Here is a 27,995-nt window from a genome sequence, read left to right as displayed (position 1 = left end):
ATATGTTTACTCAGCATATGGACACATTGATTTACATGAACATTTCTGCTTCGTATGTTTACTTAGCATACTTAGTACAATTGTTTACATCACATGCCTTCATTTTGTTATGACATTTGGTTTGTTTAACATGGGACAATACATTCATTAACATTAGCTACGCCGTTCGTTAGTAGGTAGTGGTACCATAGGAATTGACAACTCCCGTTCCTGAAGTCCTGGGTTTGATAGGATTGTAAGGAATGACCAAATTCGATATACATAACTTAGATAAACCTTTAATTTGTTTAAGGGTTTATCGCCACAGTCTCAAGGCTTGGATGTATGCATATTTCACAATACCGCATAAATGTTAATATTAATAGAGCATGCATTTTTCCACAAAACATAACGTTGATTTAAACCACGTTTTACTTCAACGACTTGTTTTGTGCATTTTACATATGGTTTAAGTTGATACATTTCGCTTACCGTACATGATACATTTTGGGATACACATTACATGATTTTCATTGAACAATAAACACGTTGACATTGACATACACAATTGGTGGTTTACATTGAACATAGACATTTCAACATGGTTTACACAATAACACTTGACATTTGGTTTATACATGAACAATCTACATGGTGGTTGGTTTGGGTAAATGGTTGGTGTAACGTGGCGTATGTAATATGATACAAACATGGTGGATACGCCGCTGGTACTTCCTATATATAAATGCTTGTATAGTATTACATATCGTAGCGTTATCCAAGTCATTTCAGTTTAGATACATTACATTTTACACAAATAACATATTCTTCACCAGACATTGTTTTACAAACGAATTATCTTATACAAACTCATTTTACTTGGTTATTCATTTAACCATACAGTGTTCTCTTATTTATACATATCATCTGATCATATCGTTTTTCAAATGATTTACAAGACAAAGCAAATTACAAGGTTCATGACTAAACATTTTCTCAAACATAAGTGATGAATTCCGTTTTCACAAAACCAATGTATCTCACAGGCATTTTTATGCTGACGTACCTATTTTCACATGTGTTTTCAGGAGATGATGCATAGGACTTATCAAGATATACATAGGCGGACCTGTGCCTTAGTGACTTAAAACGAGACAAGAACTAGTTAATTTATGATATGTACTATTTTGTTCTTGTTTGAACAATGTAAACTTTCATGTTTGATCAATAAAACGGAACTTCAGTTGCCATGGATTTGAAACAATCGATTTTGTTACAACACTCCCCGACGTTTCCGCCACGTTTTGTATGTACTACGTGGTCGGGGTGTGACAACTAGTTAGGCAGTCCGAACGCGTTTTACGCGAACGACGCGTTAAAGTATCGTAAGCTACCTAAACGAGTCGTAATGGGTCGTAAGCACTTAGGATAGGTTCCGTTTTAGAATCTAGGCTTTGTTAAACCATATAACATGAGTTCCTATACTCATTTGGTTTACAAAACCTCATTTTATCCAATCCTCCGATTTAGGTCCGGTTTATTAACGTAGTTACCTATATTAGGTGCCGATTGATTCCGTGATCTTTCTAGCATTGCTTGGTCGTTATCCAAAGATTATTGAGCAATCTCAAGTGAGTACATAGTCCCCTCTTTTACTGTTTTTCAAACATTTTGGGGTGAAACACATGTGCCTACTTGTTACTTTTGTGCTTTTCATATTTTTATATCATATGCTTGCTATGTTTATATAGTACACATATAGTACATGATTTTATCCATGTTTTTGCTATGTATGTTTTATTAACATGCTAGTACATTGATTTATTAAACACACTTATTTCATATGTTCATTTTCAGCACATGTACACATTGTTTTACATCATATTCATGCTATGTATGTTCATTTATTGCATACTTAGTACATGGTTTTCACATAACATGCTTACATTTGGTATGACATTTGGTTCGTTTAAATGGGACAAAAATACGTTCATAAACATTGGCCATGCCGCTTGGTAGTAAGTAATGGTACCATAGGAATTGACAACTCCCGTTCCTGAAATCCTAGGTTTGTTTGGGTGGAAGGAATGACTGAATCCAATATACATAAGTCAGATAAACCTTTAATTTGTTTAAGGGTTTGTCGCCACAGTCGCAAGGCTTGAATGTATGCATTTTAACAATACCGCATAGATGTTTGTATCAGTAAAGCATGCATTTATTTTACAAAACATAACTTTGATTTAAACTATGATTTATTTCAATACCTTGTTTTGTGCATTTTACCTATGGTTTTAGTTGACATATTTCACTTGCCATACATAACATGTGGTTACATATTACATGATTTACATTTGACAATAGACATTGTTTACACCTAAACATTTTGACATTGGTTTAAAAAAGACATTTTGGTGGTTTGTTTGGGAAAGTGATTTAAATAACGAGGCTTGTGTAATATGATAAAAGCATGGTGGATACGCCGCTGGTACTTCCTATGTATATGCGCTTTTATGATATTACATATCGTTGCGTTATTTAAACCATTTCAGTTAGACATTACATTTTACACAGATAACACATTTTCCCATAAACATTGTTTTACATACAACTTATTTTATAAAAACTCATTTTTACTTGGTTACTTATTTAACTATACATCTTTCTTTTATATTTCATCAGATTTTCTTATCACTTTTTATATGATTTATAAAAGAAAACATTTTCCTAAGATTCATGACTAACTTTTATAAAACAATTCTTTCAATTACAAGTCATGAATCCTATTTTAATAAAACCTATGTATCTCACAGGCATTTTTATGCTGACGTACCTATTTTCACATGTGTTTTCAGGAGCTGATGCATAGGAATGATCAAGATACACTTAGGCGGACCTGTGCCTTAGTGACATAAAATGAAGCTAGAATAGTTTAGTTTTGATATGTACTCTTTGTTTCTTTGTTTAAGACAATGTATCCCCTCTTTGTTAATAAATAAAACATAACTTTAAATACCATGGTTGTCAAACAATAATTCTGTTGCTCGACTCCCCGACGTTTCCACCGCGGTTTGTTGTTTTACGCGGTTGGGGTGTGACAGGATGTGCAAAATGGGCAGTGTTTTGTATATGAGGAGCAGGGGTATATTGGGAATAGTGCATAGTGCTTTGAGTGTTTTGAGGTCTTGGACTAGGGTGAGTAATAATTGGTCCACTGTTTTGACTCCTACATTCCCTAGCAAAGTGACCAAGCCTATTACACTAATAACACTTGATTTTTGACTTATCCAACCCAACCTTTAAATTCCCATGCAATCCTGGAAACTTCGTACCAGTTCTTCTGTAAAACCTGCTTGTTCTAACACTCAACAAGGCAAGCTGATGCAAAATGTCCATCTCTTCCAGATCTGTGGGATCAAAAGGATAAGTTATCAGAGATCCAGTTTTCCCCATTAGCTGTGAAAGCATAATTGGGTGAGTAAGGCTCAGAGTTGAAAGCTCCACCCGCAGTTATGTCAATATAGTGATTATAACTCAAGTCCTTACTACCACCAGATGACTCTTCCTGGCCTAAAAGTGTTGTGTTTCCAAAAGAGTAATCATCAGCCACTTTTCCAGATTCCTGCAACTTCTTTTTCTGGTTCAGCTCTCTTTCATATGTGAGAAGCCTACCATGAAGTTAGGTCAGACTTAGATCCTTGAACCCCACAGAATTTCTAGTCCGAAAGGCTATAGTGTTCCATTTTTCTAGTAATGATCTAAGGAACCTACTATTTAAGGTAGATTTAGCATATTCAACCTTAACTAGTTTTAGCTCACTAATCAGACAACTAAACCTTTCAAATTGTTGGGTCAATTACTCTCCCCTAACATGACAGAATGTTTTGTATTGTTGGTTTAAGACCTCTCTGTTGTTTTCAATAACCTCTTCTATCCCACCAAATTGCTCTTTGAGTGCATCCCATAGCTCTTTTGCATTGTTACAATGTAACAGGCCAGCATATATGTAATTGGGTAGTGCTGTGACCACTATACTGAATGCCTTAGCATCTAACTCAATCCTCTGAAAATCCTGCTTGGAGTAATTTTCAGGACTTTTAGGTACTTGGACCTTGGGATCTTCTGCACTTGGCGCCATTGGAACATGAGGTCCAAAGATGACAGACTTCCAGCAACCGGTGTTTTACTGTGCTAACACATGGCCCATCCTACGTTGCCAGATATTGTATTCAGATATGACAAGCATAGGTGGCTTGTATAGTGTGCCGGTGTTGTGAGGATCTTGTGATTGTGAAGACATTTTGGTTGTTTACAAAGTTTTTGATTAATTAACTTTGAACGTGATTAAACTTATACTCTGCTTTTCACCAAATACGAACAACACGTTATCAATGAAATTGAGCTGATCTTTTATGTCAAATTGACTGTTAAATCGAATTTGACTGACCTTTGCTCTGATACCAATTGTTAGGATCTGAGTTTGATTGATTGTGTTGTTTTTATAAGATGATAAATGGAAGATGATAAACAGAAGGTTAATTGCAGCGGAAATGAAGAAAAACTTTATAATGCAATCAATGGAAGAACAACTTTCATCATATATGCTTTTAATCAAAAAATGTTGTATACAATGATTCAACTATGCATGCATGAACTACTATCTCCCCCTCAGCCTGAGCTCACACGTGCTAGTTCATACAAAATGCAAGTGTGTGAAAAGAGCTGATAGAGCAGTACAGGCACTGTTTATTTATAGTACAATCCTAAACACTATAGCATCTTGGCTGACGTCACCTCACCTAGACTGTGACAACTAACAATCTTAACAAACTCTAAACGCTACTAATTACAAACAGTGTTACATTAAACACTGATTAATAAACATCTAATGATGCTATCCACTGATGGGCTTAACCACTGATGAAGCTTTAGCAGTGCTTTCCATAAAGGGTGATCTGTCTTTTGACTTCTCGCAGTTCTTTGACTTCTTCAGAGGATTGGTCTTCAACAGACTTTACACTTCATCAGAGCTTTTTATATAACAGACTTTAGAGATCAACAGACTTTAGAGATCAACAGATGTTAACTGTCTTTCCATTGGAGGGAATAGAGTTCAAAACACTGTTATTCAGGATCAATTGTTTTAAGTAGTTTTGGCTTTGTATCATCTGTTCTTCAGGAAGGATCACATGAGCCAACACAAGTTAATTACCGTACACGGAGACCCAAAAGGTTCTAACCATTTCATATTAGGTTTTTGTTGGTTAAGCAACTTGAAACATGTCTTCTTATGAACCTTGACCGTGAAAACTCTGTTTAATGCGTAACACGCAGATGCCACGGCTTCGCTTAAGAAACTAACTGGTAGTTTTGAATCGGCGAGCATGGTACGTGCAGTCTCTCTATCAATGTTATGTTATTTCTCTCAGCTACACCATTCTGTTGCAGGGTGTATGGTGCACTGAATTCATGCAAAGTTCCTTTCTCGTTGGAGAACTCTAATATCTTGTTATTCTTGAATTTTGTTCCATTGTCGCTTCGAGTACGTCTAATCGGCAAATGGTACAAATTTTCCAACTTCTTGAACAAAATCATCAAACTGTCGAACGTATCATCCTTACCCTCAAAGAAAATCACCCAAGAGAACCTCGAATAGTCGTCGGAAACAACTAGGCAATACAGATCTTCTGATATACTTCTTACATTTACCGGGCCGAAGAGATCCGTATGAAGCCTTTCTAGTGGAAGCTTTATCTAATTCAGAAGCTTTCTTGGATGTGACTTTTTATGTTGTTTTCCTTTCTTACAGTTGATGCAGTCATCATTCAAGTGAAAGTTCTTCAAGTTGAAAGCGTCCACTAACTCGTTGTGTACAAGAAAATTCATTTTCCGAAGATGAATGTGCCACATCTTTCTATGCCACAATATAGACTCCTTCCCCGTAGCTTTTAAGATAAAACACTATGTTGTTTTCATTGTTGTAGTTGCCATGCGTATGTCTAAGATATATAGATTGTTTTCACGAGGTGCGCGCATTAAGATCCACTCTTCCGGAATTTTGAACCCTAGCTTCAGAATCAAACACTCTTTATTTGTGAAGTTTCGTTGTTGTAGTTGTCACGCTCATGTCTAAGACATATAGATTGTTTTCATGAGGAATGCGCATTAAGATCCACTCTTCCGGTATTTTGAACTTTGGCGTCAGAATTAAACACTCTTTGTCTGTGAAGAGTGTCATGAATTTTTTGTCACAAATCCGAGAAATACTAAGCAGATTTTTCTCCAACTCAGCTATGTAGTTGACTTTTTCAAACGATACCATCACGTTGGTTAATGTTCCTTCTACTACTATTCTTCCGCCCTGATTACCCGCAAACCCGACGTGGCCTCCTCTAATAGATTTGATATCGTATAGGAGTGACAACATCCCCATCATGTGCCTGGATGCTCCGGTATCCATGATCCACTTTGATATGATGGATCTTAGGAGCCCCTGCACATGCACTCAAATAATTACTTGAAGAGTGAGACCCAAGCCTTACCGGTCTTGGGTGGGTTTACAAATTTGTTTTCACACACACGTTCACACTTCTGTTCAACTTTTTTGACATTCACTATTGAATCAGATGGTTTAATTTCTTCAGAAGATTCCTTTTTCTTGATCACCCATGTTTGATTTTTCAAAGCTGTTTTCTTAGTATAAAATTTAGAACCTTTTGTTCAAATTTGTTTCAAGATTCACCAGTTTTGTCAGCTGAAACTTTGATGTTTACTGGTTTAACTTCTTTTGTAGATTCATTGTTTCGCTTTAAAATTTGAGTTGGAACAAACATTGGTGATTTTTGTTTCAAATCTTCTGAAGTCTTTTTAACACCGTAAACAGGGTTAGGATTCTTTTGTGGACACTGATTAGCAATATGCCCAACCTGATAACATCTGAAGCAAATCCTAGTGTTGGTTACAACAATGAATCCTTCAACCTGTTCACGTTGTTTTTTCTGAGCAAAAAAATCTTCATTGGATTGTTTGCTAAATTGACTTTTGTTTTCACTTTCTAAACTCGTTCCAGACACAAAAGTCATTTTCTTTTACTTTGATTTTCCAAACTTGTTGTAATTTTTCTTACCGTATCTCGAAGTGTTCCTCCCATAATAGTAATTTTTCTGTTGGTAATTCGAGTAGGAACTTTTTGGTTTAGAATAGTAAGCCTTATCCGTTCTAAGTTTGGAAATCCTTGGTTATTTGACAAATTTTCAATCTCAGACATTTCAACCTCAACTAATTTGAAAACCTTTTCGATTTTGTTCATGTTCACATTCTGACTCGGAAACTCTGTATTAGAATATAGTTTGTCAGATCCATTCATTTTATACATAATAACATTTAGATCATCAATCGAAATATATGTTGCTTTTGGAATGTAATTTTTATAAAAACTTTCATCACTTACAGGTTGTGAACTTGAATTTTCTTTATCAAACTTTGATTGAGCACTTTCTAACTTAGTGCTATCACTTTCAATTGCCAAAACCTTCTTAACAACATCCTTAACCAATTCTGATTCACACTCAGTTTCAGATTTGGTATAGGTCACGTCAAGATTTTCAGGCAGTGGGTCTTTCTGTTCAGTTTTTAATTTTAAATTCAGCGCCTTTTCCACCCTGTCTGGTTTCTTTCTTAAATAGCTATTCCACATAGGGGGTGGAACTCGATTATAACCCAACCCTTGGTTATGATAACCATACACATCCTCCCCTGTTTCATCTTTTCCTGTTAGTTTAGGGAGTATGTGATCCAAAACATAAGATGTTGTAGAGTAACTAATTAGCTTCTTATCAACCCGTTTCGTTTCTATCCTATGGGTTTCTAGCTCTTGTTTAATTTGGCGATCGTGTCAATATCATTATTAATTTCTATTTGTTTATCCATGACAGTACTTTTCAGTATAGAAATCGTTGTTTGATTTTCTCTGATTGCATCACGATACTGGTTAATAGTTTTGTTTTGTTTATCATAGGCTTCTTTTGTTTCTTTTAGATCACTTATCAGATTATATGCATGTCTTTTAAACTCTTTAAATTTCTCATCTTTTTCGATGCATGATTTGCACGGTACTATGCATTTCGTGCATTGAAATTGAGTTTCTGTTTTCTCATTTTAACCTTTTCGTTAACTAACTCGACCTTCTGTTCATCCTCAGAGGTTTAGACTACCACTTTTAATTGAGCCATCATATGGCTTTCTCAGCGATCTCAGTCAGGTTTTCTGCATTCAGTTCCTTCAACATGTCTATGATCTCTTCTACAGATTGTTTCTTTTCTTCAGTGTAGATCACAATAATTTCCTTTATTTCCGAAGAAACCTACAAAAGAATTAAACATATCAGGAGGCATAATAGATTTGAATACATTACTAATAATCTCTTGTGATGCTTCAGAATCATAATAATCTTTTGAATCTTCTGGAGTTTCATTGAATGTAATCTCAACACAAACTTCATCATAAGCTTCTTCAACTATCACTTTGTCCATAATCAGTTCTGGTTCATCAATAATCTCAGCCAAAAGAGCAAGACTTTCGGTCTTAGGAATATAATTGTTCAAGTTAAATCCTGCATCTTCATGTGTTACGACCAATCCCTTATCTTTCGACTTCGATAAACCATCCTCAATTGGAATTGGTCTTGACATGTTCGGCGGATGTTCAGAATTTTTATGATAAATTGCCCTTTTGTAATAATCATCACCAAAAGGATTATTGTTACCATGAACTTCTATGTTCGGGCATTCTCGCTTGAAATGACCTTTTTCTTTACATTTGAAACATGTCACTTTGGATTTATTGAACCCAAGCTTCGAGTCAGGCCCTCCAAGACTGTTCCTTCCTGTGATTTCCATGAATCGCTGCGCTCTTCGAACTATACTCGCCATACACCATTTAATATTGATCAGTTCTAGCTCTTCAGGATCTATCTGATCGTAATCTTCTTTTGTCATATTATGATTCCCAATCCTTCCTGCTATTAGACTCTCATAAGATTCCAGAACAGATGCAAAACCATGTGCTCCTTAGCTGTCGTCTCATTGAAATATTATGGGTTTTGCAGATTGTTGGCTCATGTGGATCTCACCTTGAGAATAGATGATTGAAAGCCAAAATAGTTCTGCAATCATTTGATCCCTCAATAACAGTGATTGAATTCATTCTTCCTTCAATGCAAAGTCATTAAACAACTGCTACTTTCTAAGGTCTGCTACAAGCTAAAGTCTGATGGTTCACAAGGTCTGCTAAAGTAAACCGCTGATGAAGACTAAAGTCTGCTGGAATCAAAGGTCTGATCGCCCTTTGAATATAGAAGACAAAGTCTGCTGAAAAAGGTCTGCTGAGGCTTCAACAGAGGATAGAGCTCATCAGAGGATTAAATCATCGGATGTTGTAATCAGTGTTTTCCAATGTAACAGTGTTTAGTGATAGCATATGTTAGAAGCTGTTATAGATGTTAGATGTCATTGTACAGAGCGTCAGCATACATTCCACAGTGGTTTGGATTGTACTATAAATAGAACAATGTATGTACTGTTCTATTTATCACTTCACACACTTGATATTTTATATGAACAAACTGAGTGATCTAAGTGTTGGATCTGAGTTTCCTTTTGATTGTATTTTGTGTTTGAAGTTAAGATGAAAATGGATGAGTTGTGCAGCGGAATTAAAATGAAAACAAACTTTGCATACAATCAAATGAGAGTAATACTTTAATCAAACATCTTTTACACTATGAACCGAATGATTGAATTTAATTTCAACAACGATTACAAAGATAGATGTATGAATGCAAACTCCCCCTTAGCCCGAGCTCAGTAGTTTGTTCGTGCAAAGAAGACGAGTGATGTGAAGAGCTAATAGAATAGTACAAAGTACTGAACTATTTATAGGCACTTGCAAACTACTGAGCATCTTTGCTGACGTCACCATGAAAGTGACATCTAACCTCCTAACAAACTCTAACCTCTGATCTATACAGACACTGCTTGGGTTAACTACTGCTTATACATTCTATTACAAAACAGACTTTAGAACAGCTGCTGCAACCTTCTACTGCTGTGAACCCAGCAGCACTTGTCCGGATCAGCAGTGCTTGACTCAAGGCAGTAGATTGAATCAGCAGGACTTTAGTCTTCCATCAGATCTTTAGTTGAGCAGCATCTGCTTATTCAGAATCCACTGTTCTGATCCAGTTTTGGCTTTAATTATCTGTTCCTCTGATAGGGTTCAATCCCAACAATCTCCCCCTGGAACAGATAATGCCAAAACCCTTCATTATTTGTGGATATTTTATTGCCTCATTAACAGCTCCCTTATCTGACCTTTAAATTGTAATTCAAAGTCAAGGGCATCTGTGTCTTCATCATCCCTGCTAAGTGAAAGATCAAGGAGATCCTGCAAATCTTCAAGACTCAGGCCAAGAGCTTGTTCCCTTGATAATATCTCCACTACTCCACCAGACCTGAGCAAAGTCAATACGTAGGTCTGTTTGTCAGTTGCCCACTTTTGTATTTTTCAGCCTGGTGGGTTTCTTGGGAGATGTTTATTTGCAGAAGTATTTGGTGAGGCTGGCCTGTTCATCACTGGCTGAGCAGTGGTAGCAGAGTTTTCCTGTTCAAGTTCTTCTTTTAACGTTCTTAACAAGCCTTCTTTTAAAACAACTTTTCCAGCAAGAATTTCTTGAACAGTTTCAGCTCCTAACTGGCTTTGCGTCCTTCTTTTATAGATGGCATTACCAGCTGGAGCAGTGGATCTCCTGATTTGCAACTTTGATGGTCCTTTTGAAACCGCTGCCTCATGGTAGTCAGGTTTTTGAGGGATTTTTGGATCTTTCTTCCTTAATTCCTCCAACCTTTTGTAGGTTGACCTGACCGCATCTTCTTTCCATCTAGCAACTTGTCTTTTGGTGCCAAATTCAGCAACAACCAATTTTTCTTTCATTCTTTTTAGTTCCAACTGCTTTTCAGGTACATTCTTTTTGAACTTTGCCCAATCAGGACGAGTGTGAGTGACTTTCCTTTTTATCATAACTTGAATTCTGGCTGATTCAGCTTCAAGCTCTGGAATAGTCCACTCTTTGTACATGTGTCTCTCTCCTTTGTATTTCTTGTAAAACATAATGCTTTCAATGTAGTCTTTCTTCAGAGTTTCAGCTGCTCTTTCAGAAATTTGTTGACTGACATTTTTAGCAAAACGTTCTAGGGAACTGACTTGTGTGAGCAGATATTGGTAGTATCTTGATACTTCTTTGTCAGATTTCCCTTGTGTGTTTCTTTTCGAGATATCCTCTGCTTGTTTGGCCTTTATCTTTAAATATTCTTTAATGTTTTTGGGCCAGAGATATCCTTTGATTGAAGGCAAACTCCTTTTGGCAGGGTCATCCTCAGTATAGAAGGATTTTATCTCTTCTCTGACAGCTTCTAGTTCAAGAGGGAATTGAACACCTGCAGGAGGTAAGGGTTTGAGCATTGGAACAGAAGAAAGAGGAACTGGTTTTGGTATTTTGACAAGAGCTAAAGGTTTTGAAGATGTCTGGGATGGTGTAGTGACATCATCTTTAGGAGTTAGCCTTCTCCTCTTTGTTTGAGGAGGGACTGATGATGTTTTGGATGGAAATATGGTTGTAGTGGCAGTGGTTTGTGATAAACAATCAGTTGTTGAAACAACTGGTGTTCCAACCACTGTTGTCTTTACAGCAGAAGTTGTAACAACTGCTGTCTTCTGCCTTTTGACAGCACGTGATTGTGATTTAGGTGGTGATGGAGGTAAAGCATTGGATGTAGTGTGGGTTGAAGTGGTGTGTGTTGAAGTGAGAACAGATGTTGAAACTACTGAAGTACCAACAGCAGCTGATACAACAGGAGTTACAACAACTGTTTTAGGTGGTAGTTTTTTAGCAGACTTTGAACGTCTGACCGGAATGGATTTGGATAGCCTTTCTTTTCTAGTAGGCTTCTTCTTTTCATCAATGAGATTTTCATCATCTCTTGACCCTGAAGTACCCTGATCCGGATAATCCACCCTGGCTTTCGTTTTGGCCTCTCTATCCCTTTTTACACATGCAAGTGCTTCTGTAAGTGCATTTGTAGTCACATCAATTTTCTTACTCGCATCTGGCAAAGGAATCTGTTTGGTCATATTTGAATTTTCTGGTGCGAGGTAGAGACCATCTGTTATTCCTTTTCTTCTCCATTCATGAATTTTCTCCCCCTTTTTGGCATTATCTTCTGGGAGTTGATCAATGAAAAACACTGGTGGAGGAGCAGTGCCAGTGGAGTGCAGGATCTGAGTTTTGAGAGCCTTTAGATCAGCCTGAGTGTCTTTGTATCTAGACTCCATAGCATTTCTCAATTTTTGAACATGTAGCAGAAAAGGTTGAAATAGATTCCAGAGCTCATTTGTAGCAGGAGCCTGTTGTAGAGCAGGTGCTTGAGGTGGAACAGCAGTGGATTGTACCTTTTGTACTTGTAGCAACTGGTGTAGCATTTCTTTGAGTTCTGCAACAGAGTTATCAAGTTTTTCAACACGAGCCGTCAATTTCTTGTACTTTAAACCATCACCCAATTTAATGGGATCATCTGATTTCCCACTATCAGTGGTTTTATCAGTGGTAAAAGTAGGGAGTTTACTCCAAACATTAACCACTGATGCCCCTTTTTCTTGGTACTAGGGTCTTCTTCCTTCAACACTTGACAACCTTTTGATGTTGCCAGTAGGATAAATAAATCCGCTGGTGGTTGACAGAGGTGCTATAAAAGGAATTGCCTCCAAGGAAGTCTTATTGATGTAACCACTGTCCAACTGTAAACTTGTACGTTCAACAGTTGTAGTGGCTGCTTCACTTGGATTACCACAAAGAGTTACTTGTAACTCAATGGGTGTAACCTCCTCAGGTTGTGTTGGTGGGTTAGCAAAGAATGATACAGCAGGGTCAGTCATTTGTGGAGGTAAATTCTCATTGACAGGTGATTGAGAAGGACTGAGTAATGCCTGGTTCAAATCAATTGCATCCAACAGTAATTGTGTTTTTGGTGGAATTGAGGATGTGATGGTAGGTGTAGGAAGCAGAATTGCTCCGGGCATTGAGCTGTGGATGATGGAAACAAGTGTATCCAGAGCATCATGATGTGGTGGCCCTTTGTGTACAACCTGTTCTTTTTGTGAAGAAGTAGGAGGAGTTATGGTTATGGGTTGAGACATTTGTACCATCTGCTGTGAGGAAGTAGCAGCAGTGGTTTCTTGTGACTCTTGTGTTGTCACAGGCATTAACTCTGGTATCTCATCATCCAGAGTTGCCATTTTGATTGGTTTGGGGGGTTTTTGATTTTTCTTTTTGTAAGGCTTTTTGGGTTTTGTAGGTGTGGGTTTCAAAACAGTTGGTCTGCTGCTTCGATCACCTAGAGTAGTAGGCTCAGCAGCAGATACCTGAGGAGCAGTGGTTGCTGCTAAATTCTGCTCAGGTACCCCTGCTTGTGTTTTGCAAGGTGCTACATTCGTGAAAAAGTTTCAAACGATAGGCAGTTTATTGCAGTTATTTCACGTTGGTTTATTAAAGCTAAATCATCCTTACTGAATTTCTTTTGAAAATAATAACTTAAAAACCTTGGAAATAGTAAGAATGATTTGCTTTCAACATTATTTACCAAATCTTTAAAGATTTCCCGAGAATAATTATAATTTTCTTCTTGAAGAATTGCATATCCCAGATTTTGAATCTTTATAGGGATCTCATTAAAAGATGTGGTTTTGTTTGACACACATAGGAGGAGGGTATGAAATAGAAATCTTGGGGCAGGAGGAAAATAACCTTTTTCTAAGGTTAGTTTTGTTCATCATTGTGGCTCCATACCCTCTTTCAATGAAATCAGTGTGCAACTCGTTTTTAGTGAAGGAAGTTTTACCTGCCTGGTCATCGAGTTGAAAGACTTCGGAGATGGATTGTGGTGTAATGTGGACAGCTTTACCCTTTATGGAAGAGTGGATTTCAGTTGCAAGGTCTCCTTGTTTTTCAAGGGTTGCATTTTTCCAAAATTCCCTTTGGGTCGCCAAGTAGATGGGTACATCGGCGGTGAGCAAAGTTTTGTACTTTGATTTTGCCATGATGGTGATAATGGAATCGAAAACATCTGTGGTTCCTGGTTTTGTGAGAAGACCCAAGAGATTGTGAGATTTTTTGAATGGAATTTCAGTGGTAGTTGCCTTTTGAGAGGCTGTTTTCGATGATTTTGATGAGGGTTTTGCAGAAAGCTTCGATTTTGTCATTTTTGAGACGAAACGATCGAAGAAATTTGTGAGAAATGAGAAGAAAAACTGCTTTGAGAAGAGAATTTTTAAGAATTCAATTCGACAGTAAAACCCTGTTTTGATGGTGAGTGGGGATGTTATAGGAAAGAGAATGAATGCTGACGTGGCAGCCGTTACAAAAGGTCTGACTGCTATGTACTGCCCACGTGACAACCACTGGTGAAAATGAAGGACAGTACTTTTGGTGAAAGCAACTGATGAAAGCAGTGGAAAGGAGGCAGTGGATGATTTTCACTATCAGTGGATAGCATATCAGTGGATAAGACACTGCTTTTGAACAACAGTGGTTATCAAGGAATGAGAAAACAGAGGTTGCCTTTCAACAGTGGGCAGACTTTTTGAAGTAGAGCAGACTTTTGAACAATCAGTGGTTATGGCAGACTTTTAAGGATTTTAAGGAAATTTTCATTTTTAAGCTATTTTTAAGGATGGATTTTTGATTTTCTGAAAAACATTTTGTTGCTTTTATTCATAGAAAAACAAGATGTTGCTTGTTATTCCATGTTTAGCATCCCAATCCTAGAGACCAAGCTTTCAAAAGTGGCTGTATCAAGTGCTTTTGTGAGCACATCTGCCAGCTGGTCTTTAGTTGGGACATGATGCAGAGAAATCAAACCTTTTTCATAGCAATCCCTCACAAAGTGATGTCTGATGTCGATGTGCTTTGTGGTAGAATGGGAAACTGGATTTTTGATGATATTTTCTGCTGCCTGACTGTCCAACATGAGTGGTGTCTTTAAGGCAGTGATACCAAAATCCAATAACTGATTTTGAAGCCACAGGAGTTGGGCTGTACAGCTTGCAGCAGCAATGTATTCAGCCTCAGCAGTGGATGTTGAAACTGCTGCTTGCTTTTTGCTTTGCCAAGAGACTAAGCAATCACCTAGAAACTGGCACCCTCCTGAAGTGGACTTCCTTGTGGTGTGACATCCAGCAAAGTCACTGTCTGAAAAACCTGAAAGCTTGATATTCCCATTAGCTGTGTGGGAGCACCTTTTATGTATCTGAGAATCCTTTTTACAGCAATGAGATTTGATTTTCTGGGAGCTGATTGATTTCTTGCACAGACAAATGTTGCAAACATGATGTCTGGTCTAGATGCAGTTAGGTACAATAAAGACCCAATCATGCTTCTATAGAGTGTTTGGTCAATCAGCTCAACCTTTTCATCAGACATGACCAACTTATTTGTGGCCATGGGTGTGCTGCATAGTTTACAATCATTCATATCAAATTTGGTTAAAAGTTCTTTAGCATATTTGCTTTGATGAATGAAAGTTCCATTTTGCAATTGCTGTACTTGGAGACCAAGAAAGCATTGCAGCTCACCCATTGCACTCATTTCAAACTCAGCTGTCATGAGTTCTCTAAACTCTTCACACATTTTGGTACATGTGCTTCCAAAAATAATGTCATCCACATAAATTTGGACAATCATCAAATCTTTCCCTCTCCATTTAAGAAACAGTGTTTTATCAATGGTACCTCTTTTGAAACCATTTGAGAGTAGAAAGTTGGAAAGAGTTTCATACCAGGCTCTAGGTGCTTGTTTCAGGCCATACAAGGCTTTGTTTAGCCTGTAAACATGATCAGGATAAAATATATCCTCAAAGCCTGGAGGTTGACATACATATACCTCTTCTTGCAATGTACCATAGAGGAAAGCACTTTTGATATCCATCTGAAACACCTTCATGTTGTGATTGACAGCAAAGGCCAGGAATAGTCTGATAGCTTCCAATCTTGCAACAGGGGCGAATGTTTCATCATAATCAATCCCCTCTTCCTGTCTGTAACCTTGAACCACAAGCCTGGCTTTGTTCTTGACAACAATGCCCCTTTCATCTGTTTTGTTCTTGAAGACCCACTTTGTGCCAATGGGACTAACCTCTTTTAGCAGTGGTACAAGCTCCCATACTTGTTGTCTTTTAAACTGTTGGAGCTCCTCTTGCATGGCTTCTACCCAGCTGTTGTCTTTTAGTGCCTCTTGGTACTTGACTGGCTGATGAAGTGATAGAAAACCAGCAAAAAGACAAATGTTTTGGGTTTGGCTTCTTGTGAGTACCCCTTCATTGATGTTGCCAATGATTTGATCAGGTGGACGAGATCTTAAGAAGATTAAATCTCCTTGGTATGGTATGATGGCATTTGTTGGTGAAGGCTGCAAATGTGTATCATCTGAGCTAACCACTGCTGATGACTATGATGACTCAGCAGTGGCTTCAAAAGGTGGTGGAATGGGTGGTAATGGAGTGGACCACTGCTGACTTTTATCCACTGTTTGAGGACTTTTGTCAGCAGTGTTTGAGGATGTGGAAGCAGTGGTGAATGGGCTACTTTGGTCAACAACTGTTGATGTAGCAGTGGTTGAGCTTTGACAGATGTTTTGAACAACTGATGCTTTTCCCTTTGTGGCAGACCTTTGAGGGATGATGACTTCATACCCATAGTCTGGTGTTATATCCTCTGATGGACCTGCACTGTTAGTCTTGACAGCAGTATTTTCAAAAGTGAATTTTTCAAGATCAAACAGTTCAGCAGGATTTGCTGGGATTTTCATTGATGAAAGTTCATTGAACTTTACATCCAAAGTCTCCTCCACTACCTTGGTCCGTGCATTGAACACTTTGTAGGCCTTGGCAGTGGTTGAGTATCCCAGAAAATAACCACAATCAATTTTGGCTGCAAATTTTGAAATGGAATCTTTTAAGTTCAAAATAAAGCATGGGCAGCCAAACACTTTGAAGTATGAGATCAGTGGTTTGATTTTATACACAATTTCATAGGCAGTCTTTTTGTGCCTGGGGTTTATTAAAACTCTGTTCTGGACATAGCAAGCAGTGTTTACTGCCTCTGCCCAGAAAGTTAATGGCAAACCTGAATCTGCAAGCATGGTTCTGGCAGCCTGAATCAAAGTTATGTTCTTTCTTTCAACAACCCCATTTTCCTCTGGTGTTCTGGGGATGCTGTACTGCCTTACAATCCCTTTCTTCACACAGAAAGCATCCAACTCCCTATTTTTAAATTCTGTGCCATTGTCACTCCTAAAGCTTTTCACTGGAAGGTCAAACTGCTTTTCAACCTGTGTCACAAAGTCTTGCAAAATGCCTGCAGTTTCATCTTTAGAGTGCAAAAAGAAAGTCCATGTAAACCTAGAAAAGTCATCAACTATAACCAAACAATATCTTTTCTTTTTAAGGCTCATGACTTGAACTGGGCCAAACAAATCCATATGTAGCATTTGCAAACACTGGGTTGTTTTGGACTCTTCAATGGACTTGTGGGAACTTTTATGCTGTTTTCCTTTTAAACAGGAAATGCAATGTTCAGAACATGAAAAGAATTTTTGTGGTAGGCCTCTCACCAAACCATTTTTTGAAATTTCTGTGATTGTCTTAAGATTTGTGTGCCCCAGTCTTTTGTGCCAAAGTTCTGTCTCTTTGTTAGAGGCAGCTGAGAACAGACAGGCATCAGCTCTGGGACATTCTTTAGACATGTCAACAACATAAACATTGCCACTTCTTTGAGCAACAAGTTTAGTTTGACCATTTTTGATTATTGCTTCAATCTTTTTGACCATTTCTGTAACGCCCTGCGTTTTCAAACTTCCTACATTTAGAAACCTTACGTGAAATTCTAACTTTGGAAATCTTGTGTTCTTATAACCATTCTTTCATTGTAATCGTTGTAAAATACGGAACTTGCTTCGTAAATAAAACTTGTACATTACACTTTTTACCTAGTTAAATCATGTTTTATTTCATATTTCACCTTGTTACAAGTTAGGGGAAACATTGTTGCATATTATTACACAACTTAATTAACAAAATTACTCATTATAATGTTTTAAAAAAATAAAAAAATAAAGAAATATGGCAGCCCAATTCAGCAAAATTCAGCCCCATATAGTTGGGTTTTGTGGGCTAGTTTCAAGGTGTAACCCCTTCTAAACACTTCCAAAGCCCAACCCATTGAAACCCTAATCCTTCCCCCTATAAATACCACTTATAACCAGCCTCCCTACCACTTTTGCAACCCTAAAAACTCACAAAACATCCACCAAACCGTAGCTGAAAGCAAGGGTTCGAGTAGATTGACACCCCTTCACGAAAATGAGCATAACTCACTCAATTCTTATCCGATTCACTCGATTCTTTTTCCTACTTGCTTGTATAATCATGGGGTTCGATTCCTAGACTTCTCCTTGGAGAAATCAGACCTGGAAATGCCCCGAAATAGTCCATAAACTTTCTGTTTGTTTTTATGTTCATCAAAAACTTGTTTAAACCTATGCAACTTGTGTCTAACACATCTCATACCTATGTCCTAATGCTTACAACTTATCCCATGGTTGGTTAAGCTTAAAAACAAGGTTGAGACATTTAAAATCAGAGGATTAAACCTCATAAACTTGGTGTTTTGTTTAGGGTTTTTAACCCACAAGTCATGTCAAACTTTGTCTTTGATACATGAGTGATTATGGAACAACTTGGGTTGTCCAAACATACAATCCTCACATGATTTGATGATTTCTCTTAGTTAGTGTGTATATTTCTTATTCTTTATTGTATGTTCATGACCCTCCTTGGTTGTTTTTTTTACATCAAGTGTAGTGGTGAACACATAGAGGTGCCTAAATGGAAGACTTGATCTTCCTACCTCCTACATGACTTCTATGACATTTAGAGGTACCAAAATGAAGATTTTAATCTTCTACCTCATGCTTGAACTATTGGACATATATTATATAACCTAAATATATTATTCGAATAATCGAATCTTTGATGATGAACTAGTGTTCATATGTCGGGGTACTAGATTACATCATCCTAGACTATGATAACTTGTCACGATTCTAATGGAACCTTGTTCCATGAAAACATCTAAACTCCTTCGAGTTTCCTAGTGTCAAGAACAAGCATCATATGTACTAAATGATTATTTTCCATGTTATTCTCATATCTTATTTTTATGTTGTTTTAAACACCGAATCTCGACTCTAAACATACTTGAACTTTAACCCTTATACATTCGGACTCTAAATCTCTACTCGTCAACAATTGGATAATCGGAAAACATATGCAAACTTTGTGAGTATACTCGTATTCCCCTTTTTACTTTTATCACTTTTGGGGTGTAACATGTTTACCTATTGAAACTTACACATGAACTTTTGTCTAAACACATGAACATTCCTATAACATGCTTGTATATGTGATGGCTTGATACTTTAAATTTGGGTGATTCTTATGTGTAGAACTTATCATTAACTTCGTACGAGCCAAACCTTGACATATGTAGCGCTATAGGATTAACGACCCGCCTCTACTGAAACTTTGGTTATGTCATGAGCAAGTTGCGTTTTCTTGGTTTGATATGTTAGACACATGCCATGTTTAAATGTTTATCTTGAATCACATGCTTGCTATGAGGAATTGTTCAAACTTATCTTTTGCTATGTACGTATCAAACTTGTATACTCGCCTTTGCTTTTGCATTGAACTTTATTTTAAACATGTTACAGGTTGAGGACGATGATGCTATGAAATGAAGTAGCGTTGATGCCTAGATACACATATAGACGTTAGGGTTTAAAATGTTGTATCAAAATTTTGTTATGTTATCATGTTGTTTTGTTAAACTTGTCGTATTTGAATTTCTTGTAATGTTGACTATTTGAAGTTATGAAATGAAATGAAATTTGGATTTTCTAAATATTGTCACAAATAGCGTTATGATGTCTCTAGCAATCTTCACACTTCGTCTCATCCCGATGTTTCCGCCATTGGTTGGGGTGTGACAGATTGGTATCAGAGCCATAACTATAGGGAATTAGGAAAAGTAGGAATGCTTTCACCTAGTCTATAGTTTTAGAGCCTTATTCGTATGCTTTGCTTGGACTACTACATGATACCTTATTTGTTACTTATTTATGCTCTTTTAAACATGCATGTTACTCATGTGTAATATTTGACATGTTATTCGTACGCATTAAAGCTTGTTCTATTATGTGTTAACACTTGTTTTATCATTTCATTATTTAAGTACCATTCTTGATATGCTTTCTTATGTGTTTATACTTGCTTGTGTATTTCCTTCAACACACACTTCCCTCATGCATTTTACTTGATTATTCTAAATCCGACAACACTCATATTGTACAAATGAGACGAATTCACCAAAATAGGCGTGAAACCCACAATTTAGTGAACGACTCTCAATCTATCTATTCTTCTTTTTACACGAGATATCGCCATTGAGCTAGGAGTGAAATCCACATCTAAATGGCAAATCTCAAATTTCAAATTCTAGTGGACCCTCGTCAACATGTCGAAATTTAAATTTTGACCCGACGAGTACCAACCACACTTAGGATATGAAATCGTCAAGATAGGGGTGAAACCCGCACCTTGTCGACTAGTTCCACTCCTTGATTTTTTCATAAATCCCGCCAAGTCTCGAAATTTCGATTGATTTGGGACATGTAGTAACCGGAAGGGTAAATACCGTTAACCGACTTGTCGGCGAGAGTATTTTACCTATTAGGCCAAAGCATGCTCCTCAAATTCAAAAGACTTTTCGACCACTTTGGTTAGTCAAAGTTCCATTTGGAACACTCCAAACTTTGGTCAAACATGTGTTTCTATTGTTCATTTTATACGATGCAATCTTTCAACCTCGAGTTTACCTTTGATTTCTCTTTTCACACGCACAACATATCAAACCTTTTCGATACACTTATATACGCATGATTTTCATATAATTTAAATTCATATTCCTTGTAACAACTAGTGGAGATGTATCATCGAGATTGGAGTGACTTCCTTACCTTGACGATTGACTCCACCCCTCTTCCCTTAAAACGACTTCACCAACGAGTTAGGGGTGATTCCCTTACTTAGGTGACCGTTACCCAAAACTTATCTTTCAAAATATTTTATTATGCAAACCCGATCATGTTTTATACCTAAATCATTTATCATTATTCAAAATACCTACTTATACCGATTTCAAAATACATTGTTTATCAAACGTACTTCTTATTCTACCATCCATTTTCACTCAAATCAAATACACGAGATTCTTAATCATGTCTTTACCGTTTTACTACACGAATTTCCAAACCTTACGAAATGCTACCTATCAATTTAATCGGTCTAATGAATCTCTTGCCCATGAACTTCACATCTGATTTATTAACTGAAACACGTTCACATTATATCATCATACTAGAGACTTCCACTCTTAATCGAAATCAAACTAACCTTTCTCAATTACTTATAAGACCTCATAGATGTTATATGACCGTTTACCAAATACTCTTTCCAACATCAATAAATCCTTTGTTAAAATTATTTTTAAACAATCACTAAGTTCTTTTACTAAATTTCTTTTCTAAGGGTCGACGTTTTCACAAGAACTTTCAAAGTCCAAAATTTTCATGTTTTGATGCAAATGAAACAAACCCGTTATTTAAAAAAAAAAAAAAAAAAAAAAACCTTCTCTACAACGCTTAACTCGTCATCCAAATTTCAAAACACGTGGGCTAGAAGACTTCATGGGGACCGACAATTTTCAACATACGTGAACTCCTTTTTTTTTAAACAAAAGTAGCATTTCAATCATTACAAAATACGTTAAGCATGACCAATGGGTACTTTATGTTCCTTTACATATACAAACTATATTCTACCTTTCAAACCAAGCTCAATCTAATTTTGATTCGACAAAGTCAACGTTTTGTTTAAACAACTATACATGCACATCATCATACACATTTTAGTCGATATCTCGCGATAACATCATTTATATCGTTCGTATCTACATACTTAACCTTTTTTTTTCTCTACAATGTCTCAACGTACACCATATACGCAATATTTATTTTTCATACCTACACCTATGTTCATACGTTTTATGCTTGTACTCATACACATACTACTTGTACGTTTTACGCTTCTGCTTGTACACATACTACTTACACGTTTTATGTTTATGCTCATACATACACGCGTATTCATACTTAAACTTATGCTCATACTTTCATCCTTACTCATGATTCGTACATTTGTACCTATACGCGAGCGTAATCCGAGGGATTCGCTTACGTGGGTCCCATACATGCTTAAACATAAACATGCTTACATACGACATTCTTCTACGTACACATTCTTATTTTCAAATTCATGTATACCTTGATTCATACATAACTAGTACAAGCTATGTGGATCATGCGACAATCAGTATAATCGCGGGTGCACACGAGATTATAGTGATAGGCGTATGAGAACCATAGAGTGTACTACTGTGTATGGTAAGACACGGAACGTAACATGACCCCAAGTAACGAAACGGACGTAATGTGGTTAAAACATGGTGGATACGCCGCTGGTACTTCCTATATATAAGTGTTTTCGCCATGTTACCAAACTTTCGTAAAACGTGCCATGAGAAATTCAGTGTGTTGCAGACCTTTTGGGCCTAATACAACTTCACGCAACTCACAAACGCATTATATCCGATTATTCATGACGAGACTTCATCCTTAACACACTACGTTCATCTATCCAACACTTATGCTATTCACATACTTGTACTCTTTAAGAGTCATTCGTTCATTCTATACTCGTATTATTTTATACAAAACTCGTTCGCAATCCAGCTTGTTTAAACATTTGAGTCCTAACTTACCTCGTTACCTATAAAATAGCCTCCCTATTCTTGATTCTTGTGAAACTATACTTAGTATACCTCTATTGCTTTATTTAAAGTAACAAACCTTTTCGTTCCTCTCAATAAACAGGTTTTACGAAAGTATGATTTTTTTATACTATCCTTAAAAACTTCCCCTTGCAAATCTACCTTGACGTTCTCCAAAATTTGGTACTTTTCAAAACTTTCAAACTTCCCAAGTTTCAATTCTTAATGATCACCTTTATGCCAAAAACTCTTTCAAGCCTTCCTCTTGAATAAATTTCGGGACGAAATTTCCTAAAGGAGGGGAGACTGTAACGCCCTGCGTTTTCAAACTTCCTACATTTAGAAACCTTACGTGAAATTCTAACTTTGGAAATCTTGTGTTCTTATAACCATTCTTTCATTGTAATCGTTGTAAAATACGGAACTTGCTTCGTAAATAAAACTTGTACATTACACTTTTTACCTAGTTAAATCATGTTTTATTTCATATTTCACCTTGTTACAAGTTAGGGGAAACATTGTTGCATATTATTACACAACTTAATTAACAAAATTACTCATTATAATGTTTTAAAAAAATAAAAAAATAAAGAAATATGGCAGCCCAATTCAGCAAAATTCAGCCCCATATAGTTGGGTTTTGTGGGCTAGTTTCAAGGTGTAACCCCTTCTAAACACTTCCAAAGCCCAACCCATTGAAACCCTAATCCTTCCCCCTATAAATACCACTTATAACCAGCCTCCCTACCACTTTTGCAACCCTAAAAACTCACAAAACATCCACCAAACCGTAGCTGAAAGCAAGGGTTCGAGTAGATTGACACCCCTTCACGAAAATGAGCATAACTCACTCAATTCTTATCCGATTCACTCGATTCTTTTTCCTACTTGCTTGTATAATCATGGGGTTCGATTCCTAGACTTCTCCTTGGAGAAATCAGACCTGGAAATGCCCCGAAATAGTCCATAAACTTTCTGTTTGTTTTTATGTTCATCAAAAACTTGTTTAAACCTATGCAACTTGTGTCTAACACATCTCATACCTATGTCCTAATGCTTACAACTTATCCCATGGTTGGTTAAGCTTAAAAACAAGGTTGAGACATTTAAAATCAGAGGATTAAACCTCATAAACTTGGTGTTTTGTTTAGGGTTTTTAACCCACAAGTCATGTCAAACTTTGTCTTTGATACATGAGTGATTATGGAACAACTTGGGTTGTCCAAACATACAATCCTCACATGATTTGATGATTTCTCTTAGTTAGTGTGTATATTTCTTATTCTTTATTGTATGTTCATGACCCTCCTTGGTTGTTTTTTTTTACATCAAGTGTAGTGGTGAACACATAGAGGTGCCTAAATGGAAGACTTGATCTTCCTACCTCCTACATGACTTCTATGACATTTAGAGGTACCAAAATGAAGATTTTAATCTTCTACCTCATGCTTGAACTATTGGACATATATTATATAACCTAAATATATTATTCGAATAATCGAATCTTTGATGATGAACTAGTGTTCATATGTCGGGGTACTAGATTACATCATCCTAGACTATGATAACTTGTCACGATTCTAATGGAACCTTGTTCCATGAAAACATCTAAACTCCTTCGAGTTTCCTAGTGTCAAGAACAAGCATCATATGTACTAAATGATTATTTTCCATGTTATTCTCATATCTTATTTTTATGTTGTTTTAAACACCGAATCTCGACTCTAAACATACTTGAACTTTAACCCTTATACATTCGGACTCTAAATCTCTACTCGTCAACAATTGGATAATCGGAAAACATATGCAAACTTTGTGAGTATACTCGTATTCCCCTTTTTACTTTTATCACTTTTGGGGTGTAACATGTTTACCTATTGAAACTTACACATGAACTTTTGTCTAAACACATGAACATTCCTATAACATGCTTGTATATGTGATGGCTTGATACTTTAAATTTGGGTGATTCTTATGTGTAGAACTTATCATTAACTTCGTACGAGCCAAACCTTGACATATGTAGCGCTATAGGATTAACGACCCGCCTCTACTGAAACTTTGGTTATGTCATGAGCAAGTTGCGTTTTCTTGGTTTGATATGTTAGACACATGCCATGTTTAAATGTTTATCTTGAATCACATGCTTGCTATGAGGAATTGTTCAAACTTATCTTTTGCTATGTACGTATCAAACTTGTATACTCGCCTTTGCTTTTGCATTGAACTTTATTTTAAACATGTTACAGGTTGAGGACGATGATGCTATGAAATGAAGTAGCGTTGATGCCTAGATACACATATAGACGTTAGGGTTTAAAATGTTGTATCAAAATTTTGTTATGTTATCATGTTGTTTTGTTAAACTTGTCGTATTTGAATTTCTTGTAATGTTGACTATTTGAAGTTATGAAATGAAATGAAATTTGGATTTTCTAAATATTGTCACAAATAGCGTTATGATGTCTCTAGCAATCTTCACACTTCGTCTCATCCCGATGTTTCCGCCATTGGTTGGGGTGTGACAATTTCTGGTCCAACAATCCTACAACAATCTTTTGTGAAGAATGACCCAAACCCTTTGTCACTCATTTGGGATACACTCAGAAGGTTGAATTTTAGATTGTCTATTAGATTGACATTTTCAAATTTTACATTGCCAGATTGCACTTTTCAGATCCCAAAACCTTCCCTTTACTATTATTTCCAAAGGATATATCACCCCCACCATGGATTTTAAAGTCTTTGAGGAGGGCTTTACATCCTGTCATGTGCCTGGAGCCTCCAATATCTACATACCAAAGACTATCAAAGCATGCAGAAGCTCCCTGCACATGAAGTAAAAGGATTAGTTCATTAAGGACTCCAAAGCCAACAGGGCTTTGGATGGAGTCTCAACAGTGTCTGGCATGGATGCAGTGTGATGGACAGTGGTTAAGTCAGGGGTTTGGACAGTTTTAGTACTGTTCCTTTCTAACCACTGTTGAGGGTCTTGCCCAATCACCTGCTGGTAACCGAAAGGATGCCTATTCACTCTGGGTTTAGAGGGCTTTTTGTAGACCTCATAAACGTGTGGAATCCTTTGGTAAGACTGTTTTTCCTTGCCTTTTCTGAATTGATCGGCAGGGGGTGCATCAGTAACCTGAACATCTCTTTTAACAGATGTTTGGTTCAGATGTTTTGTGACAGCTGTTTGAAGTTTGAACTGGCACAAACAGTGGTTGTTTCTTTGTGAATTTGACAGATGGTGATGCTGATGGACTCAAGGATGTTTTAGCAAGGTACTCATTCTTTTTGATGTCAAAGTTTTTGAGATACACACATGCTTGAGTTTTCTGGTTTGTTTTACCACAAACAATGCAGCTTTCAGCTGACACTATGACACTTGTTTTGTTTATATCATAAGCTTTTAAGTGGAAACAATCTTTTGTTAGATGGTTCCTTTTCTCACAAAATTCACAAAACAAGTTATCAATTTTTTCTTTCTTCTTCCTCTTTTCAGACTCCTTTGCAGTAGAGGTTTTAACCACTGCTGGGATGTCCTTAAAAGGAATGACTTTAGCTTTTGGAGCTTTAACACCATCAGTTGATGTAAAGTCCATTGGCTTGAAATTTTCAAGAATATCACACTCATCAGACCATTTTGGTTTAAATTGATGATTCTCAATCTCCTAAAAAACAGAGGGGCCCATTGGTCTGTCAAGTGTGATTTTGTTACCAAGTTTGTCAGTGATTTTCACTTCTTGGCCATTCTTGTTTGTGGGGATGTACTCAGCAGTTACATCAGTGGTTGAAACAAATTTTTCAAAAGCAGTGTTTTCATCATCATGTTTTCTATAACCAACCCCAAATTTCACATTGCTCTTTATCTGTTTCTCAAGCATAACCTCATACCCTTTGCATGATTCCACCCATTTCTCACATGTGATCTGGGTGGACTCTAACTCCTTTTTGCAAACTTGGTATTTTTCTACCATAATTGGGAGTTGGGTTTTGGTTATGCTTTGCTCTTCTTTCATGCTGCTAATCTCTTTCTCTTTTTCAGCCAATTTGTTTTTAAGTTCTTTTAAAGATCTTTCAAATTTGACTTCATCAGTTAAGATTTTGTTCCTAAGGTTTTCATTCACCTCTTTGATGTTAGCAAAAGCAATAATGCAATTGTCAGAACATAGTTTTTCTAGAACTTGAGGTGATACCATGGCAGCAGCCATCATTGCACAATCACACTGAGTATTCTCTTCATCACCAGCTCTCTCTTCTTCTTCACCCGCCTTATCTTCTTTCTTATCTTCTTCAGACCATAGATCTGTCAGTGGTTCAATCAGGATACCTGAACTTTCTTCCAACAGTACTTCATCAGCCACAGCAGTACCCACTGCTTCAATCACCTCATCCACTGTTTTAGAGACCAGCTGTTTCTCTTCGATTCAACACCCTCCTCTATTGATTCTAATGTCATCAAACAAAATTCATCATGAGAAGAAACATTAGAAGCATAGAGTGCAAAGTTTTCATCACTGAGGTTTTCAGGCATACTGCTCCAGTCAACAAACTCTTGAGTAAAGAAGGTTTGTTGATCTGGTTGTGTTGCAACTGGAGCAGTGGTTTGTGGTGCAGGTTGCACTTGTGCCTGGGGAGCAGGGGTTTGAACATATTGAATCTGTGGATCAGATGTTTGGACATAATGCACTGGCACAGGAGCAACAACATAGTGAGCAGTGTTCACATGTGCTGCTGGGGCATATTGGGCATAGTGCACAGTGTTTTGATTTTGAGGTCTAGGATTTGAACTAGGGTGAGTAATTATGGGACCAGTTGTTTGACTCCTACACTCTCTAGCAAAATGTCCTAACCTGTTACACTTATAGCACTTGATTTTCGATTTATCCAACCCAACCCTTAGATTCCCATGCAACCCTGGGAATTTTCGCCCTGTTCTTTTATAAAACTTGCTAGTTCTAACA

Source organism: Helianthus annuus, chromosome 4 (assembly GCF_002127325.2).
Source record: "Helianthus annuus cultivar XRQ/B chromosome 4, HanXRQr2.0-SUNRISE, whole genome shotgun sequence".
NCBI classification, from domain to species: domain Eukaryota; kingdom Viridiplantae; phylum Streptophyta; class Magnoliopsida; order Asterales; family Asteraceae; genus Helianthus; species Helianthus annuus.
Note: the sequence above shows the minus strand (reverse complement) of the source record.